The 8,420-nt window shown below is 32.7% G+C and overlaps 2 long non-coding RNA genes across 2 annotated transcripts in view; both read right to left on the bottom strand.

Annotated features, from left to right (window-relative positions):
• LOC111083570 overlaps positions 1-5,989 on the bottom strand; it is a 10,721-nt gene extending 4,732 nt beyond the window's left edge. Inside the window, exon 1 of the long non-coding RNA XR_002609112.1 lies at positions 5,906-5,989. This is a non-coding gene — a long non-coding RNA (uncharacterized LOC111083570). The remainder of the gene's footprint in view (positions 1-5,905) is intronic.
• On the bottom strand, positions 4,086-4,712 carry LOC111083571. Its single transcript, XR_002609113.1, has 3 exons — positions 4,614-4,712; positions 4,327-4,413; positions 4,086-4,225 (listed from the first exon to the last, which is right to left on the bottom strand). It is a non-coding gene; the product is annotated as an uncharacterized LOC111083571 (long non-coding RNA).
• Positions 5,990-8,420: the final 2,431 nt, after the last annotated feature.

Below are 8,420 nucleotides of genomic sequence, written 5' to 3'. Positions count from 1 at the left end.
TTTTACTGGCTGATTTCGGTAACTTATGTTTCCCTTCTTCAGCATGGTACTTGATGTTTGATCAGTTACACACAATTAATGGTTTTGTTTTTTACTGGCTGATTTCGGTAACTTATGTTTCCCTTCTTCAGCGTGGTACTTGATGTTTGATCAGTTACACACAATTAATGGTTTTGTTTTTTACTGGCTGATTTCGGTAACTTATGTTTTCCTTCTTTAGCGTGGTACTTGATGTTTGATCAGTTACACACAATTAATGGTTTTGTTTTTTACTGGCTGATTTCGGTAACTTATGTTTCCCTTCTTTCACAATTATAATATGTATTTAACACGTGTTTGATTACTTTCAGTAACTGGAATAACTTCACACTTACACTTTTCAACCTCAATATTTATAATATAGAATTTCTGTTGTAAGTTTCAACAGCTACACAGTTTTTAAGCTTCAAGATACATTAATTATTACTTTTTAACACTAGCATACTTTCCACAACTTCAATATGTAACAAATCAAAATACTTTATATCATTGTCAGAGCTAAATATCTCCTTTATACAGAATTCCAAATAATTTTGTTTTGCTGAATAGAAATGTTTATAAATCTGTAGTTAACTAGGGAAATCAGCCAGTAAAAAACAAGACCATTAATTGTGTGTAACTGATCAAACATCAAGTACCATGCTGTTTATGTGAAATGTGTAAAGTAAGGAACATTTATTACAAATTCATTAAGGGATTTCTACAATGTTATGTTAGTAGTTGTTATCTTTGTTTGGAATAATTTTAAGCAATACTATTTCTGTTACTATTTACTATAAAATATAAAAAAAATTTTCTTTAGACCTTGTATTTATTGAAACAAATGCAAGAGACTTCAAATGCCAGTATTAACTCCAACGCTACAAAGCTGGAAGCTTCACTTCTTCAGAGAATAAAGTTTCAAGTAAGTTGATGCCTTTTTTTTTATGGAAGGATAATTAACTACTAAATTATCACAAATTTTGTGTTGTAATTCTGCCCTGTATCTTATGTAACGTTCTGGTGTTTCTGTAAATGTTGTCACTATCTGTAGGAAAATAGGGGTAATAGACGTATCATTTACAGAATTTGTTTGTTGTTCAGACTTTCACTGTTCCTGCAGTATAGACTTACAAACTATTTATTGAGTTCAAGAAATTCTTATTATTGTTCTCCTTTTTTTAATTACCATTTTAGTGTGTATACATATATTCAAAAAATAGTTTTCTTGTTTATATTGTGAAACATCATTTTTATACAATATAAAATGTGTCTTTTGTTAGGATTTTTAACTTTTTTATGTATTTTATTAAGATTTATGTGTTCTTCAAGGCTGATATACATGTCCATGTGGGTAGATAATGTTCATATTTCAACATATGTGACAATTAAGTTAGTAGTTATCTGCTACTGACAACATCATGGATCTTCTAAAGAAAGACTGTGTAAGATAATTTGGAAATATATATATATAAACTCAGTTATAAAGAAAAAAAGATTTAACTCTCTCAATACAGGCTTGGTCATTTTGGCCTACCTTGTAACCACCAGGTAATCAGGAAAGCTTTTAGTAAACATTACAAGTCTATTGTGCACAAAGAAAAATCAGAATCTGTTAATTAAGAGTTTTTGTCAATGAATATATGGAGTCCGTGTTAAGTAGTCCAAGTGCAAAGTGATCTTCATGTTAAGATTAAAAATACATATTTTCATCTTAGTTTTCAAATTTTGTTTGCATAACCTACAAAAAGCTAAATGAACATCAAACATTTTTTCCCAGTGAAACTTTATATTTTATCTGTTATTTTCTTTCTTCTAGCTCTAGATGAACTCTGTCAATTTAACCAACCTTTTAATCACCACAAAAAATATGACTTAAATATAAATCACCCCTTTTGTCTTTATTTCTAGAATGATTAACGGTTGTAACAGAAAACTACAATTAATTATCCTAAATAGCTTAACATTTGTAGCAGTTTAAATCTGTTTCCACTCAAGTTTATTGCCTTTTGAACTGTGTCTAATTAATAATCCTATAATACAACTGTAAAATCCCTCAGCGAATACATAGCTCAAGTTATCACCTTACCTTATCTAATATTTTTATTTTAGGTATTTTATAACAATAAAAAATATATCCATAAAAAGCAAAAGATTAGTACTTATAAAACTTAAGACTACTTTTTTGTAATGGTGGTATTAGTACATTAAATGTTTTAGTTATTTCAAGTATGCACTTAAGAACACAAAATAATAGCACATACAAATATAACAATGTCTTACAATTTCTTTAGTTACTCAATCTGAACTTAACAATAACAACTTTCGATCTATAATCAAAATAACTAAAATCTCTACTGTAGCATTATACATCACTTGGTAAATTAAAACTTTGTCGTTATCTTGGTTATAAATAATGTAATAGCAAACATCAAAGAGAATTACTGGCAATTTGTAAAAGAGAGGATGTGACAGGAGGGCATGGTAAGTAGTCTGACTTTCTAGTTCATAAACAAAGAAGATTGAAGGCTATAAAAATGCAAATCATTCAGACATAATTTTCATCAACATACATTTTCTTTAGTTTTTTAAGTTATTTTTTTCTCTCTTACTTCGAAGTGGAATGCCAGTAAATGTAATGAATTATCACCTCAAAGACGACTAACATAAGCATGAAAAATGACCATATGTGGTTAACAAGAGTCAGAGGAACGAATAAAACAGTGTTCAACATTTTCTTTCATCAAACCCAACATTGGCAACAGAACTGGCCTATCATTCTAATGTAGTTTATTAAGACATGAAAAAGAACCATATATGAAATAAGGAGTATGGCACGTTTGTCTTCCAGTGAGATGATTTAATAAGAACAATCTACAAAAATTATGTCTTTCGGTGATGCCACATAGACATCCTAAATCAAAAGAGTTGACAGGACATTTATGAAAAACGAGACATACAGATGGTAAGTGTAGAAATGCTGGCATAGAATTCCCCGTGATGAGGCTGATAGTACTGGAATTTGACACTAGAAGAAAAAGAAATGAAAGTTCTTGCAACAGACATTGCTGTTTACCAAAATACGTATTGGACAGAAGGATCCAGTGCCCGGAAAACTCGACCATGTCAATAGTTGCCAACGAATCAAACTGGAGGTCGTACTGTAGTCTGCAGTCTAACTGGACAAATATGGTTTTGATGCTACTTTCAACTGTGACATGAAGATCCTATTTGAGAGCCTTGAGAAACTAATTTTAGGACTCTCAGGATCTCTCTCCATCTTTATCCAGCAGCCAGTCCTCCAGGGACAGTCCAGCAAAGCTTGTAGAATGGCCAGAATTACAACTTAAAGAAACTTACACTACCTATCCTGTATGTAAGCTTATCTTGTCATATCGTTTTTATTTAGCAACATATAAGTAATCATGTCTAGAGAATGTGATCTAATCAAAACAATTGATTGTTTAAGAGCTGTTCAATCTCTGAAGAATAATCAATTGCACTTATGTAATTGAGAAATAAAAACACATATGTTGTTTAGTTTACTTATCTTTGAGATATTTCTTTAAACTTTAGGTAAACTTCGAGTTGGTGACTTGTGAGTGTAACCCACAACTGTGTAAACATCCTGGAAGTAAATTTATTTGTAACGAGTGAAAGTTGACTAACCGAACTGGTACACTATGAGTAACCTACATTACACTCATGGCATCAGCAAGTAGTGGTTAAAAAAATAGAAGATGGGCAAATCTGAGAAAATAAAGGTCATGCTACATATATAAGGGGATTGAGAATTTACTTAAGTATTTCCTTTTCAATTAAGAAACTAAATCTTACATAGTATTAAAATCTAATTTAACAATGACATTTTGATACCAAGTTTACACATTGATAGAATAAGTAGTTTAATTAAATTTGAAATATATCTCTACAAAACAAAGTAGGAAGAGGGTTAAATTGTTACATAGGAGTTTCTTATATAATAACCACTTCAGATTTATCAATTCCACACACTACAGTATCTACGATCCTGGAATAAATATAACAGCAGCGATATTGTGATACTAACATTTTTTTTTACTCTTTTGTGAAACGGAGTAAGTCTCCAGTCAGGATCATCGCTGTCACCTTCACTACCTGAACTGGAAGTGTCTGAAATGATTTCTTCCAATTGAAAACGTTCTTCTTTCAGACGCGTTTCTTTCATCTGAAAAAAAGAGAAATGATTTATAAAACAAATGGATTTAAAACACGTTTCTCTTGTTTATAAATATTTTTTTCACAATAAATAAGCAAAAATAAAGCTACCTTTTCAGGAACAATTCTTGAAGATTCTGACGAAAAATCAGGCATAAGTGACATCTTGCTACCTTTACAACGTGCAACAGTAAGTTGCTGAAAGATAAAAATACACAAGGTCATATACTTGTTTACAAAGATGTAGTACATAACAATAGAATTATGTTTTACAGCATAATGAGAATGTAAAGCAACATTATCTAAAAAAAACAACAACATGTTTTCCATGATGGTATTTGTAGTTGGGTAACTTATCAATAAATTCAAAATTTAAGCAATTTTCCAAAATAACTTACTTTCTTCAAACTATCACATTCTTCAATTTTATTTTGAAGTTCTTCATGTAAGTACGCCAGTCGAGAAATTTCATTTTCCTGCAATAAAAATTTTCATTCCTTACATGGTTAATTCTTTCATTACCTACGTTATGCAACATCATTTCAAGTGCATCACTGTACCTCTAAATTAAAAACATAATTAGAAATTATAATTCTACTTCAACATTTGTGCCAGGAAATACTGTAGAAATAATATTATGACACAAGATATAAGTTATGTATTTCATTCTACAAATATTAATTCAAGAAGTAAAAACTATTTTATTTGTATAAGTGTAAGACTGTAATTATGAATTTTTAACTTTTTTCGACAGCCGCTTGGGCTTACACTTGTTTTTGCCAATAGACTATGTAGAAGTATAATTATGATTTCAAACCTTTTAGGGGCAATATAAACTGAGTTATGACTTCATTGTTTGAGTTCACAGTACCTTCTAGCAGGGTCTTGACAACTGGGTGTATATTTCAGTTTTAAAGAACAAATACAATCTCCAGTTAAAAATCACCATAAAGATGGGAAGCAGAGCATGAAAAATATTTTAATAACTTCTTTTTCCCTTTATGGGGATGGATCTCAGCTTTAAATAAACAAAAACTCTCCAACTATACGCCAATGTAATGGTAGGAGATGAGTTTCAAAACTATTTCAATAACCTCCAAACAATTTCTTAAGGCAGCCGTCCCTAATTTAGCAGTGTAAGACTAGAGGGAAGGCAGCTAGTCATCACCACCCACCGCCAACTCTTGGGCTACTCTTTTAACAACGATTAGTGGGATTGACCGTCACTTTATAACACCCCCACAGCTGTTAGGGCAAGCATGTTTGGTGTGACGGGGATTTGAACCCTAACCACCTGGCCAATTTGAAATGTTAATTTGGATTATTTTTGTGAGTCATAAAACTAACAGATTAAGCTTGAATTAACTAAAAGTAACAATCAAAATACCAATTTCAATTACTTGATCATTTGTGTGAAATTAATCAATTAAATCATAGTTTCAATAAATCAATTATTCTAAATGATACTTATCAACTATTATTCATCCTCCAGCTCTGATTATAAACTTAGAATTATTTTATTCTTAAAACACAAAAAATCAAATCTGTTGTTTTTTAAAGCTATTTCTGCAACATATGTTAAATCTGAAAACATTTAACACTTAGCATATGGCTAGGCAGCTAGATTTCCCAATAGAATAATAGCCAAGATTGTTTAACATAAATAATAGATAGCAATAATTCTAATTACCTTAATGCCTTTTTTTGTTTTCGATTTTTCTTCTTCTGAGTCAGTTGAGTTTTCATTTTCTGTTAGCTGTTGGGATCCTTTAGACTATAAAAATTAAAATCAAATTCTTAAAAACAACTAGATGAATTATATTCCAGTCATTGATTTTTACACCACTTGATTGTCTTAGGTTATGAAGTAAATCTAGCAACTCTTATCCAACACCTGACAGATACCTCTTGAAGTTAAAATGTGCTCAATAGCTAAAACAGCAAGGGTTGCTAAGCTCTTGTTAACCTTTATTACCATTCTAACTTCCAACAATCAAGTGGAAATCAGATGACAAAGTACATACATTTGTACTGTGAACATTACTAGCTTGAAAAGCAAGAACTATCACTGGTCTACATATTGTCTTTTGGCTACAACTCTAGCATTTCCTCTTTTAAATAGTCATGTACAGCTAGATTAGTGGTTTCAGCTCTTTCCTCGTCATCAGTCCCAGCCCCAGGCTCCACAGGATGTTCATTTGTGATGTATGAATTCAGCTTACTGATGTGTTCAACATGTGATTTGCATCTGTTGTAAGTCATAGTCAAAAGAATAATATGCCAGAGGAATGGACCCTGTCCAATCAGACTCAAGATATTGGCACTTACCACAGTCAGACCCAATCCCCACACTGGCACATTCATTCCTTTACAATCTAGTAATATCACTTCTGACATTCGGCAGCATTTCCTAGCTGTTAATAGCTAAACCCGTGCACAACAACTAAGGCAGACGTTAACCACTCTTTGTATTCCTGTGAAAATTGTGGGATGTCTAATGGAAGTAGTACGCATTACGTGAACATGGAACAGGATTTTCCATCTGAACATTAGAATGTTCAGCAAACAGCCAGTAAACCTGTGTTCAGTTGGTATCATTATGTATGGGAAGTCCTCATTCCAGTCAGTTTGACCAAGATCAACAAACTTGGCAAACATGCAACTGGTAGTTTGTATTATCTTTCTACTAAACCACCTGACTGGGGATGATAAGGTGAAGTACATGTCTCTACCACATCTAACACAACTGGCTATCGATATTAGCTCCCTGATCCATTTGGATCTCTTCCAGTGCTCCAAACCATGCTAGCCAGTGCATTGCCAACATGAGCTTTAGACTGAGCCAATGTGTCGACTAATGGATCAACCTTGGTCCACTTCATGAAACAGTCAATGACAATGAGTATGTTCCAATGACCTCGTTCTGTTTCTGGAAGTGGACCAATGTTATACTGGGCTATCATCTACAAATAAGATCCAAAGGTCCTCTGTTGGATTTACCCCATTTTGACCAGTTGTTTCTATTAGTGTTTTGAATGCACCTGTGTCAACAAGGAACTCAATCTTTTGCTCTTGTATCCTCACAGGTATGTAAAAAGCTCCACTCAGCCCAGAGAGAGAAAATTGAGCTGACCAAGCCTTTTGATGCTACCTGTCTGCAATGCTCCCTCAAGACTGCCAGACACAACTTAAGCTCTGTTAGTTTTCTGGAACTATTGTGACAGCATTCAATGCTAGCTGTTGGGTCTCTTAAATTTGAGGAGTTGTTAGTCAATACCAATAACCTTGCCTAATTTGCTCTTCAGCAAAGTACAGGCAATTCAATCACCAGTGATACAAAACACTGCACATGAGGCAGACTCTTCACACCTCCTGTACTGGACAAAGTCCAAGCAGAGTTATCATCAACATACGGTGTTGTATGTAAACCATGAAAATAATGGGACAGCCCATCCACTGAAAACCACAGTGTGATGGCATCTAGGAGCCAGAATGCATGGGTCACTGTTATATCTTTGGTATAGCTTGAGCTCAGCATGGTGAAGATACCAGAGTAGGATGGTCTGTATCTACAGCAGTTACTACTACAGACTTCTTTATCTCTTTTGATTAGCTCGAAGTTACCACTTCCTACTCAATCACTACAGACACTACCTCTGTAAATGAGAGGATAGTCCCTCAATTAACTTGCCCACCAAGATGTCTTTTGATCTGCAGTAAAACAGCTCATAAGGTTAAATAATAGTCCCTTAACAGTAAAAACAGCTAATAAGGTTAAATGAATATCAAAAAAGCATAATATTCCCGTATGAACTTATGGGAGAAAAAAACATATAGACTAGAGATGGGTGATTAGTGGAATTTGATAATTAATTAGCCATCAGGCTCATTAACAGATTACATTCAACTAATCACTTACTCTAGAAGTAGTTGTAATAATCAAAAATAGTAATAATTTGAAATGTTTGTTTGTTATGGATTTCGTGTAAGGCTACATGAGGGCTATCTGCTCTTACAAACGTTAACTAATACAAACCTACGACTCCACAGTAACAAAATATGTCTACTGCTGATATATATAATGTTTTTGTCAATGTGTTAGCTAAACATATTTTTGGTCAAAAAACATAGTTTTTAGAGTATTTTTAAATATTAACATATGTAATGGTATAATGGAATTTTTTATTAGAGATAAGACAATTGAG

Source organism: Limulus polyphemus, unplaced genomic scaffold (assembly GCF_000517525.1).
Source record: "Limulus polyphemus unplaced genomic scaffold, Limulus_polyphemus-2.1.2 Scaffold10159, whole genome shotgun sequence".
NCBI classification, from domain to species: Eukaryota; Metazoa; Arthropoda; class Merostomata; order Xiphosura; family Limulidae; genus Limulus; species Limulus polyphemus.
Note: the sequence above shows the minus strand (reverse complement) of the source record. Positions and strands in the feature narration are given on the sequence as shown.